Consider the following 13,069-nt stretch of genomic DNA (forward strand, 5'->3'; position numbering starts at 1 on the left):
TCAAAGATGCATGTGAAGGTGTTAGAAGTGCACTCAGGCCAAGTCTTGACCAGAGATGCCGGCTCAGGAAACGTGATGGGATCTCTCTATTTGGTCAGCCACACCTTCAAACCGCCCAAGGTACCAAAACAGATATTGGAATTTTTATTCAGATTAATAAAAAAGGCAGCGGGCCAACAGGTCTGAGCTGAGTTGATGTGATTGAGTGGACTGAAGACAAGCTTGCACAGCTCTGAACCACCTTCAAGTGATCCCACTTAAATTAAACTTAAGAAGCGCAATACACTCAGCACTTACCTTGGGATTAAATAAGTGCAGGAACTGACAAATCGCACATTAGACTATGTTCATCGAAATGTATGTGTTAATAAGGCTTGTTTCATTAAAGTAGCCTGTCCCAGATGTCCCAGATGGCTCTTTTGCCTTTAAAAAAGGAACTGGAATGCCGTTTGCCCAAAATCATATATATGATTTTATATATATATATATATATATATATATATATATATATATATATATATATAGTGGATATAAAAAGTCTACACACCCCTCTTAAAATGCCAGGTTCTTGTGATGTAAAAGAATGAGACAAAGATAAATCATGTCAGAACTTTTTCCACCTTTAATATGACCTATAACATTAACAATTCAATTGAAAAACTGAAATCTTATTCTTTTACATCACAAAAACCTGGCATTTTAAAAGGGGTGTGTAGACTTTTTATAGCCACTGTGTATATATATATATATATATATATATATATATATATATATGTGTGTGTGTATTTTGTTATTGCCAGGGGTAAGTGTGGTAAGTGAAAAACCCATTAGATTTCAGTCATTAAAAAACGGTTCTTGGTTGAAGTACTTAACCTGAACCAAATGCACCTTTTAAGTGCACCTCTGAATGGTTTGTTTCTTTGAAGGTCGTCTCATCCATTTAAACGTGGACCTTCTAAGGAGAAAACAGAAAAAATAAAAATGTTCCTGAGAAAAAAGTAAATCGGCACATGACTCTGGGAAATTAAAAGCAGCCAAGGCCACAACATCATTCTTGAAATATTGCCTGCAACCAGCTGCATTTCTTCAAGACAAACACTTCCAGGGTTTTGTAATCCCACGTAAATGACGCAGCTTTTCTACCGTCTGTCGTGAATACTCTACCAACTCAAGCTCTGACATCATCTTTTTCAGTCTTGACCTTTAGATCAACAGAAATTACGCATGACAGAATACCCTGGAAATCAATGAAGACAGCAAATAAAGTCTGCTTTTTACTAACCCTGTGTTTTTATGTGGGCCGTTCTTTCTCAGATTCCTCTCAGTTACATGCATTACATTCAAGAAGACAGATAGCTAGGGTAATGACATCTTTTTTTTTATTTATTGCTTAATATATCGCAAATCTTATTTGCCAATTAATTTAGTAGTATGTCTTAAACGTCTTCGGCTACTTTGTAAATTTATCTGCATGTGTGTCTGTGGCTCGTTTAACAGTGTATGCATACATTTTTGAAGTCATGCCCTCCACTGTCCTTGACTTTTATTCAACAGATGCATATTCAACAGATGTGCTTTTGGATCACAAGCAAAATGTGTTATTAGCAGTTTTGCTAAGACATAATTATATTCAGGGGGACACCAAAACAACATTTATTCCGGTCCTGTGACATGGTGTGATTGGCAGGTGGTAATATATGTGGATATCTATATTCTATCGAGAATGGATGCTGTGGGTTACTATTTCAAGATAACTCTAATAGTTGCAGAGATGAGCTGTATTTCACATTTCCAGTAAACAACAAATGTGTCACACAAGTATGCAGCAACAGATTTCCTACTGTCATAAACTAATTAAAATGTTATTCTTATATTATAATTATTTATAAAATATCAGCAGTCACAAAGTACCTCAAAGAGTAAGCAGCAGCCGGTTCAATATACACAACCAGGTTATAATTTTTACAATGGAAAAAGAAGATACATTTATTAAATCAGCCAATCAGTCACATGTATTTATAAAGCCCTTTTCACATAAGAAGATGTCACAAAGAGCTTTTACAAAACACCTGGCCTTAAACCCCAAGGAGCAAACAACAGTAGTGTTGAATTTCATTAGATTGTTAATTTTGCCAGTGGGCTCAGAAAAGGCTTGGCCTTGCTAAACGGATATGTAACCTGGATACTAGTGTTTCCTTTCTTGTTAGTACCTATTCATTAGCACAGTTGATGAGAAAGTTTAGTGATGTGATGAAGACCCAGGTTTAAACCATCATTGGTAGAAACTATATTGAACCAAATACACTGAGTGATTAAATCTAAACAACTGTAGATAATTCTTCCTTTTTATTTTAATTTCAGCTTAATTAAATTATTCTCCATATTCAAACATGATCTAATTTATCTAAACTCTGTTCCTTAAGCGTAATTAATTCAACTCAAATGCATTTTTTTTTTATTGTGGACAGTGGGGAACTGTAAACTTGTGCTTATCTCTAGCAAACATATGTTCATCAATTATATGTAAATCATATGTAAAATCAAGTCATAATACGTAATTAGTTACATCAAACAGTTGTTTGCTAGTTGTACAATTATTTATTAGACAATGTTACACAGGATCTCAATATATTATGCTAAAAGGGGACGACTGAACCTGTCTTTCATTTAGCACCATCTTGAGTAAATGTATGGCAAATGATCTCCATCGCCAAGCAGCATTCTGCCTTCAGATCAAAGGAAAATGAGTCCACAAAGGTCTCAGGGCCTCTGGGCCATGTGAACACCTTATCTCCATGCCCTTGACGGAAAAACATTCCCTCATATTTATTTTATCGCAGCCTTGCAGAGGCTGTTTTGACAGTCTACAACATATCTACACTGATCAACTATAATATGGAAGGAAATTAGTTTGGTCAAAATTCAAAGCACACGTATTAGAGGAATTTCAGGATAAGGGCTATGGCTGGGGAGCAAACTAAATGTGCATGAACAACGCTTATTTTAAGGAATCTTGTCCACCTTCACAATCAGTGCCGTAGAATGTGTGTTTTTTCTGATTAATACTTATTAATAATTATTTCAGTATTCCACTTTGATTAGTCCTTCAGAGTTCATGTTATGGTGTTTACCTAATGCAGTATGAATGACAATAGCTGTGTCTTCCATGGTCAGGGTCTCTTCCTTCTCTGTATCCAGGTACACAAGGCTCCTGGTCTTGGCCTTGGGCCCTTTTGGGTGTACGTCTCAATATCAGCTGGGGCCTCCTGCTCATTGCATTGCAAAGGTGAACAGGACTCTATTTCTTTTTGGGAGATTTAGCAAAACCATCTACAGTAACATGTCCCAGATAGCCGGGTGTGATTCTTCACAAATTGTCTGGGCAACCAACATTAAATACTTTTTTAAGTTATACTGAATATTTTGGGCTTCTATATTGAGACATACTGCAGGTACAGGGTTAGTCAATGCTGCCTAAACAACATTTATGTTTACCAGATTTTTTCTCCTTCTACAATATTGTGATATCCAATATGCTATTATGGCCCTCTACTCGTTGTAACACACAGCAGGTATTGGAGAGTTTAATTGAGTCCTCTGAAACACATCTCTCCAAGAAATGTGTCTAATGGCACTAAACTGGTTGATTTTTACTGGCACACATACGCACCAGGGTTGAACACATTCCCTTGCCAACAACTGCCAATAGTCACCTTAAGAAATTAGTCATTTCCCACAATGCCATCTGCTTTGTTATCAATGCCCAACACTCATCATTGTGATCTTTAACTCACAAACTCACACACAATGCCAAATGTGCTGGTACTAGCTTGTTTACAAGTCACTCATAGGAGAATTTCCTTTTTAGAGTAGGCCTACTGTTTCTCAAACATCTTCTCAGTGTAGGTGAATTTAAAATACATAATGTAAATGAGAGCCTCAAAATTACCTTGCGGAGTTGTTAGATCACAACAACACATGATAGCGCTGTCGGACATCCACCCGTCCACTCTTGGCAGAGACAAGATAACACAGATTTCTTTTTTTCACAATTTTTTTTTTTTTTACTATATTGGAGGAGATATTTGCTTGAAATAAATGGTCAGATGCCGATGTGGGGATTGTTGTAGGCTACAATGAAAAAACATGCCTGACCAATAAAAGAGGTTAAACAACCACCTCAGACTCCCCCACTGTCATATGGTTTAGTCCGACGCCTCAGCCCATCTGAGCTGGAAATAAGAACATGATCCAGTTTTGCCTCAGAGGGCAATAATCCAATTGAATATTTTTCAGGCGACCAAAAATCACAACATTTTAAAACGAGTCCATAAACCCAATGTTCTATTGTTTTGACAGAAAAGTTATTGAAAATGAGATTATTTATAAAAAAAAATCTTAAACCAAGCGGTATTATCTAATACCACTTTAGTTTGTTAAGAAACATTTAACCTTATTCTGAGGATGGTTAGATGAATAAACCTGAAAACAAGATAAATATACTCGTTAAGACATATTTTTTGCAGTGTACTTTCTTGCCAATCTTTGATGGAGCACCTGGCCCTTCCAGTGTGACTGGATCTGCACACCTGGCTACAACGATGCAGCTGTATGGCAAGACGGTGGATTGGTTGTTTCACTCAACCCAGTTTGTTGAATTTAGGCAATCCCTAACTCCATAATTTAGATCTGTAGACCAGGTGTAGTGTCTAGTTGGGACAAACTCTTGCCATCCCTGTCACACTCCAGGTATAGGGCAGCCAATTCCTGCTGTAGTGTTTTGTATTGCTCTAAAGTAAAAAAATATAAAAATTTAACGAAAGAATGGATAACACTGGAGCTAATGACTCGAAAAATCCACCAGAATGCCATTTGGCAGCCCATTGTGATTTGATCTAGGGCTGCCAAAAAAGGAATATATCAACTTTGGGGTCACCACCCAACCCCCCCCCCCCCCCCCCCCCCGTGTGGAAATAAAGATCAGTTTCTCTCATTCACTTGATCATTTCTATGACATGGTGGTGTTGCCCAGTCATTGTCGCTGAGGTGATCACACAACTGTAACTTCAGTTTGTAGAAGGTATAAAGTATTCAGATGTGTTGGCTGGTCAACAATTCAGCACACAGTTATACCTACAAAGCTCATATAAAGTTTGCACCCCATTGACATGTGTTTGTCCTTTTAAAAATGTTATGTCAGTGCCTAAGAGTTATTATTCAAAGACGCTATTCACTTTATCTAGTTTTTTGGTAGGAGTCCCCTAGAGAGCCACTTGGTTTCACCTATTCTAGTTATGTTGTTTGCCAGGTTGTCTTTTACCTGTGTGGGCCCAGTGGATATTTAAGAGCTACAAGCACAGGACTTCAGTTGGACTGAGAATCCCGTAAGAGGAAAAGCTCGATTTGCTCTTTCCCATATTTGAGTAATTACAAAAGCCAATAGCTTTTTTTCCCTTTGTTCTGTATTGACAGGCAGTGATGGGAAACCAAGGCTTTATGACCCCTTTAAGGCTTGTGTCAAAACACAGCATGTTTCCCCATTGAATTTCATTACTCTACAAAATTCTATCACTGAGGATGGTAGCCATACAACCCTGTGACATAGCTCTCTTGTTTGCTCAACCCCACTCTTCCCAAGTGAAAGAGCTGCATGACTTTAAGAGATTTATGAACCTGGACACATTTTTCATATTTGTCATTATTGCTCTATAATTGGGAAAAACTGCTTAAAAGGAAAGAAAAAGCTGTACTGCCGAGGTTGAAGTTTGAGTTCAACTTATCATTGAAGAGAGTGGGACCCTGATTTTGCAGCACTGTGTGAAAAGCAGAAGATCTAACAAAGCTTCAAAGGTCATTGTACAGTACATTTTCCAAAATCCATGTTGGAAACCTAAATACATTTTAAAATGATCAGACCTTAATGTTTGGTATATAATGTGGCAGCTTGAACCATATCTGCACCTTAGGATCACATTTTGTGTTTTATTCACTGCAATCTCTTCTCTACTCATATACTCTGGAGATTTTAATCAAGTTAGACAAAAGCTGAATCAATGACTCCAAGATTAAAAATGATTATAGTGCTGTAGGGTATATCAGAATAACTAGTATACAATACATACGCAGTAAGACAAAAACATCACGGCAATGAATTGTCAATTATTATTCACATTTTCATCTTTAGCATATTAACCATTTGTCTTTAATGAAATGTTTAAAGATTTCAATCTGAGCTATTCCCTACAGTGAACCTATTTTAAATCAACAGTGGTGTAGCATAGCCTCACTGTATATATTGCCCAGTGTCAAATGTATGATTACAATCTTCGGGATGCTTGGGATCTTCAGATTCACATATTAATATATCAAAGAATAACAATAATCATAATAATAAAACACTTTTTAACAACATTAATGTACTTTATATGGATAAACAAAAACAGGTGAATTCACAGAAGGCTTCTATGGTGGTATCCATTAAACGTTGATTTGAAATATGCCCTAAAATGTACATACTACTACATTTAACCCAGAAACAGTGAACTGAAATATATACCCACACCAATTTGAGATAGAAAGGAAAATCAAAAGCAAAGCAAAACAAACACTGAAATAAACTTTCAAGCTTGAGTCATTTTTAAGTGGGAGAAAACAACTTAACTCTCTAGGGTCTCTCTTTCTCTCTCTCTCTCTCTCTCTCTCTCTCTCTCTCTCTCACACACACACACACACACACACACACACACACACACTTACATATCCTACCAAAACAATCAAAAATGTTGTATCTGAAACAAAAGAGATACAGTGGAGGAACAAGTATTTGATACTCTGCCGATTTTGCAGGTTTTCAAAAATAAAAATCCAGAAAATCACATTGTATGATTTTTTCATAATTAATTTGCAATTATTAGAAAATGGAAGAAGCTCAAGATGTCAATCTCCCTCGGTCTGGGGCTCCATGCAAGATCTCACCTCGTGGGGCATCAATGATCATGAGGAAGGTGAGGGATCAGCCCAGAACTACACGGCAGGACCTGGTCAATGACCTGAAGAGAGCTGGGACCACAGGCTCAAAGAAAACCATTAGTAACACACTACGCCGTCATGGACTAAAATCATGAAGCGCACGCAAGGTCCCCCTGCTCAAGCCAACGCATGTCCAGGCCCGTCTGAAGTTTGCCAATGACCATCTGGATGATCCAGAGGAGGAATGGGAGAAGGTTATGTGGTCTAATGAGACAAAAATAGAGCTTTTTGGTCTAAACTCCACTCGCCGTGTTTGGAGGAAGAAGAAGGATGAGTACAACCCCAAGAACACCATCCCAACCGTGAAGCATGGAGGTGGAAACATTATTCTTTGGGGATGCTTTTTCTGCAAAGGGGACAGGACGATCTGGAGAAGGTCTGTATGGAGGAGTGGGCCAAAATCCCTGCTGCAGTGTGATCTCTGTAATTGCAAACAAAGGTTTCTGTACCAAATATTAAGTTCTGCTTTTCTGATGTATTAAATACGTATGTCATGCAACAAAATGCAATTTTGCAAATGCAAATGAATTACTTAAAAATCATACAATGTCATTTTCTGGATTTCTGATAAAAAAACGTGTCCACTCAATGGCTTCAAACAATAGGGAAAAAAGGGGGTTCTTCAAGGACTCCCACCATGAGTGCCAATTATATTTGCCCCACGAACGATCACAATTTGCCCAGCATCTTTCAAACTTCTCTGTTGGTTACTGTTCATAATGAATGATATGTGTAAAATGTCCATGATACAATATCTCACAAAAGTGAGTACACTCCTCACATTTTTAATATTAAATATTTGATTATATCTTTTCATTTGACAACACTGAAGAAATTATACTTTGTTACAATGTAAAGAGAAGAAATGACACTTTGCTACAATGTAGTGTACAGCTATTGTTTGAGTGTACAGCTTGTATAACAGTGTACATTTGCTGTCCCCTCAAAATAACTCAACACACAGCCATTAATGTCTAAACCGCTGGCAACAAAACTGAGTACACCCCTATGTGAAAATGTCCAAATTGGGCCCAAATTGTCAATATTTTATGTGGCCACCATTATTTTCCAGCACTGCCTTAACCCTCTTGGGCATGGAGTTCACCAGAGCTTCACAGGTTGTCACTGGAGTCCTCTTCCACTCTTCCATCTCGACATCACGGAGCTGGTGGATGTTAGAGACCTTGCGCTCCTCCACCTTCCATTTGAGGTTGCCCCACAGATGCTCAATAGGGTTTAGGTCTGGAGACATGCTTGGTCAGTCCATCACCTTTACCCTCAGCTTCTTTAGCAAGGCAATGGTCGTGTTGGAGGTATGTTTGGGGTCGTTATCATTTTGGAATACTGCCCTGCCTCCCAGTCTCCAAAGGGAGGGGATCATGCTCTGCTTCAGTATGTCACAGTCCATGTTGGCATTCAATGAACTGCCAGCAGCACTCATGCAGCCCCAGACCATGACACTCCCACCACCATGCTTGACTGTAGGCAAGACACACTTGTCTTTGTACTCCATACCTGGTTGCCGACACACACGATAGACACCATCTGAACCAAATACGTTTATCTTGGTCTCATCAGATTTCAGGGCATGGTTCCAGTAATCCATGTCCTTAGTCTGCTTGTCTTCAGCAAACTGTTTGTGGGCTTTCTTGTGCATCATCTTTAGAAGAGGGTTTCTTCTGGGACGACAGCCATGCAGACCAATATGTTGCAGTGTGCGGCATATGGTCTGAGCACTGACAGGCTGACCCCCCAACCCTTCAACCTCTGCAGCAATGCTGGCAGCACGCATACGTCTATTTCCCAAAGACAACCTCTGGATTTGACATTGAGCATGTGCACTCAACTTCTTTGGTCGACCATGGCGAGGCCTGTTCTGAGTGGAACCTGTCCTGTTAAACCACTGTATGGTCTTGGCCACGGTGCTGCAGATCAGTTTCAGGGTCTTGGAAATCTTCTTATAGCCTAGACCATTTTTATGTAAAGCAACAATTATTTTTTTCAGATCCATGTTGAACTTCCAGTGACCAGTATGAGGGAGTGTGAGGGCGATGACACCAAATTTAACACACCTGCTCCCCATTCACACCTGAGACCTTGTAACACTAACGAGTCACATGACACCGGGGAGGGAAAATGGCTTATTGGGCCCAATTTGGACATTTTCACTTAGGGGTGTACTCAGTTTTGTTGCCAGCGGTTTAGACATTAATGGCTGTGTGTTGAGTTATTTTGAGAGGACAGCAAATGTACACTGTTATACAAGCTGTACACTCACTACTTTACATTGTAGCAAAGTGTCATTTCTTCTGTGTTGTCACATGAAAAGATACTGAAAATTGAAATATTTAAATGAAATATTTGCAAAAATGTGAGGGGTGTACTCACTTTTTGTGAGATAATGTAAGTGCTTGGTATGGTCGGCGTAGATAATTTTTGGTTTATCTTGCCGGCTCTATTCTTCTCACCGCTCAGCCCAGGCTTACTGAATAGCACCCGGTTGATCTCTGGAAGCAGGACACAGGAGAGCTGAATAGATCATGAAAGACAAAAGTGAGAGACAATAATGAATAAAATAAATCATCACAGCGAAGGAATGTAGTTTGATAGCTAGGAAATGAACAGCGTGACAGACTAATGAAGCAGGGTGGTCTGCAATCATCCTATTCCACATATTGACATTGAGAATGTGGCATTTTTCATTTGACAGTATGAATGAAAGGAGTGAGTCCAGCTTTGATGACTCTATTAGCCTCTGCACTGCTCCTGAAAAAAACTCAACTCAGGGAGAGATATACGCTACCTACCTACAGTGTGCAGTTACAGACGTGTGCGAACGTAAGCACACACCCTGGGCAATGTAACAAATGACCTTGAAGGATTATACTTCACAATCATGTATTCATCAAAAATCTACAGAGATGCAATTTCATAGTGCCGTAAAAAAGAGTACACCCCTGGCATAGGGATTTTCGCCCACTGTTCTTTGCAGTACTGCTTTAACTTTATCATGTTCGTCAAATTTCTTGCATGCAGGTTCCCTCTTCATGTCACCCCATAGCATTTCTATTGGATTGAGATGTGGGCATTGGCTTTGCCATTCCATAACCCTGCAATGATTTTTTTTTAGCCATTCTGTTGCTGGTTTGCTTGCTTGTTTTTGAACACTGTTCTTATGGAAGATTCATGTTCGCTTCAGCTTTTTTAGCAGATGGACTCACATTCTCATCAAGATTTCTCTGGTAAAATAGGGAAATCATGATGGGCAAGGCCCTGAGGCAGCAAAGCAGACCCAAAACATGATGCCACCGCTTTCATGCTATGCAGTTGGTCTGAGATTGTTTTGTTCAAAGGGCGTTTTTCATTTTCACCAAACATGGCATTGTTCCAGTAGTTTTGGTCTTTACCTAAGTGTTGTCTGGAAATTGCCAGTCATGTCTTGATATTCTTTTTGAGAGCAGAGGCTGCAACCAAGTTTGACTCCCTTTTATATTGGTTGTGTCAAGAGAAGCTAGTAGATACTTCAATGTTACCCTGGGGTTCCTACAGACTTCTTTGAACATGTTTTCATCAGCTCTTGGGTAGAATTTGATCAGACGACCTATCCTATGTACTGTAAACAGTGGTCTGGACTTCACTTACCTTGAAATACATTTGTAGATGATCTTTTGGACAATGGAATGATGTCCTTTAAATTGCTTGTTAATGGCTTTTTATCCCTTCCGAGGGCATCGGAAAAGTCTCTTGATGTTGGCATGATGAATTACCACACATGAAACCAAGTTTGTAATGTTTATGGAAGGCTGGACCCTCCCATGGAAATCTTGAATGATTTTTAAATAACTTGCACCTGATTCAAATTTTTGAATTAAAGCTCAAATATCCCTTTTTCTTTTTAAATGACAACGTGCTTACTTTTTCACTCATGTATTTCAACATTGCAATACTACTCAGTTTTTGCATTTTTTTAACTGTAGCATGTGATCATAAGAAAATGACTGGTGTTATTACTATCATTAATTACAGTACAGTCTTGAAAATTAATAAAAATATCTCATACACCAACCACTGGCACAGATAATCCTAAACGTGGATAAATTATGTCTCTTGTCGTTGAGATATGGAATTTGCCAAATTGCTTTGATTGGCCCAAAGGGGTGGTGCATCATTTGTGGGCAACATTATCACCCAGATTATCCCCGTTGTAGAGGCATAAAAATGCCAAAAATTCTGACATTTTATAATGAACTCACATGTTATGCAATGTGACTCTGAAAACTCTAAAAGACCACAAGGGAAGTAGAAAAGTCCCTTGAAATATCAACTCTGGTTTCTCCAGGGCCTCTAAGATGTCTACAGCTGATGAGTTGTGCTTGGGTGACAAATCTGTTGTGATAACGGTGTCCAGTTTTAGATGCAAGGTCGTCCCAGGCTGTCTCTGGCTGCATGGATACTCAAGAGACCCAGGGTCGAGTCTGCAAGAGTCAGCACTAATTATTGTAGACATCACAGACAGATTCCCTCTGTCAGAGCCTTAAGAGCCTTAGGATACCCAACCTAGACTATGAGCAAAAGACACTGTCAACAAAGAGGGAGCTATCTAAAATCTTCAAATTCTCAGAGGAATATCTTTCACGTGATTAATTAAAATTTCCTCAGTTCACCTAAATATGTCTGTTGCAGAAATAAAATGACCCTATGATTTGTCTTTAGGAGAAGGAAGTAGCAGGGTTAGTTTTAAGTGTATGCATGACAGGACAGGTGTGGAAGGCAGGCTGACTGTATGTCCCAAGTCTGTAGTATCCCTTTGAACTAAAGATTTTATTGGTCTGTTAACATTTATATTGTGCTTATTTTTGCTTAAAGCTTTATTGGATTTATATACTTATCCAAAGGATCGTACAAAATGTCATTTGGATTTTTGTTTCCGAACAAACCCAGGCTCATAACCCACCATGAAAACATTGAGCACAGTGAATACTGAAGAGTTAATGACATAGTCATCAAACTTTGTTGCATAGTTTTGTGTTACAGTGACAATAAATTCTGAACAGATCATGCACGCAATAGGACAGTTTGTTTTCCACATTCTTCTAACCTTCACAAGCATTAAGACCATAAAATATTCAGTAAAATGTCTTTCATTGTATATGCAATGTCTAAATTCTCAGGAATTTCTAGAAAACATGCATATACACTCACCTAAAGGATTATTAGGAACACCTGTTCAATTTCTCATTAATGCAATTATCTAATCAACCAATCACATGGCAGTTGCTTCAATGGATTTAGGGGTGTGGTCCTGGTCAAGACAATCTCCTGAACTCCAAACTGAATGTCAGAATGGGATAAAAAGGTGATTCAAGCAATTTAGAGCGTGGCATGATTGTTGGTGCCAGACGGGCCGGTCTGAGTGTTTTACCATCTGCTCAGTTACTGGGATTTTCACGCACAACCATTTCTAGGGTTTACAAAGAATGGTGTGAAAAGGGAAAAACATCCAGTATGTGACAGTCCTGTGGGCGAAAATGCCTTTTTGATGCTAGAGGTCAGAGGAGAATGGGCCGACTGATTCAAGCTGATAGAAGAGCAACTTTGACTGAAATAATCACTCGTTACAACCGAGGTTTGCAGCAAAGCATTTGTGAAGCCACAACACGCACATCCTTGAGGCAGATGGGCTACAACAGCAGAAGACCCCACCGGGTACCACTCATCTCCACTACAAATAGGAAAAAGAGGCTACAATTTGCACAAGCTCACCAAAATTGGACAGTTGAAGATTGGAAGAATGTTGCCTGGTCTGATGTGTCTCGATTTCTGTTGAGACATTCAGATGGTAGAGTCAGAATTTGGCATAAACAAAATGAGAACATGGATCCATCATGCCTTGTTACCACTGTGCAGGCTGGTGGTGGTTGTGTAATGGTGTGGGGGATGTTTTCTTGGCACACTGTAGGCCCCTTAGTGCCAATTGGGCATTGTTTATATGCCACGGCCTACCTGAGCATTGTTTCTGACCATGTCCATCCCTTTATGA

This window comes from Esox lucius, chromosome 22 (genome assembly GCF_011004845.1).
Source record: "Esox lucius isolate fEsoLuc1 chromosome 22, fEsoLuc1.pri, whole genome shotgun sequence".
NCBI classification, from domain to species: Eukaryota; Metazoa; Chordata; class Actinopteri; order Esociformes; family Esocidae; genus Esox; species Esox lucius.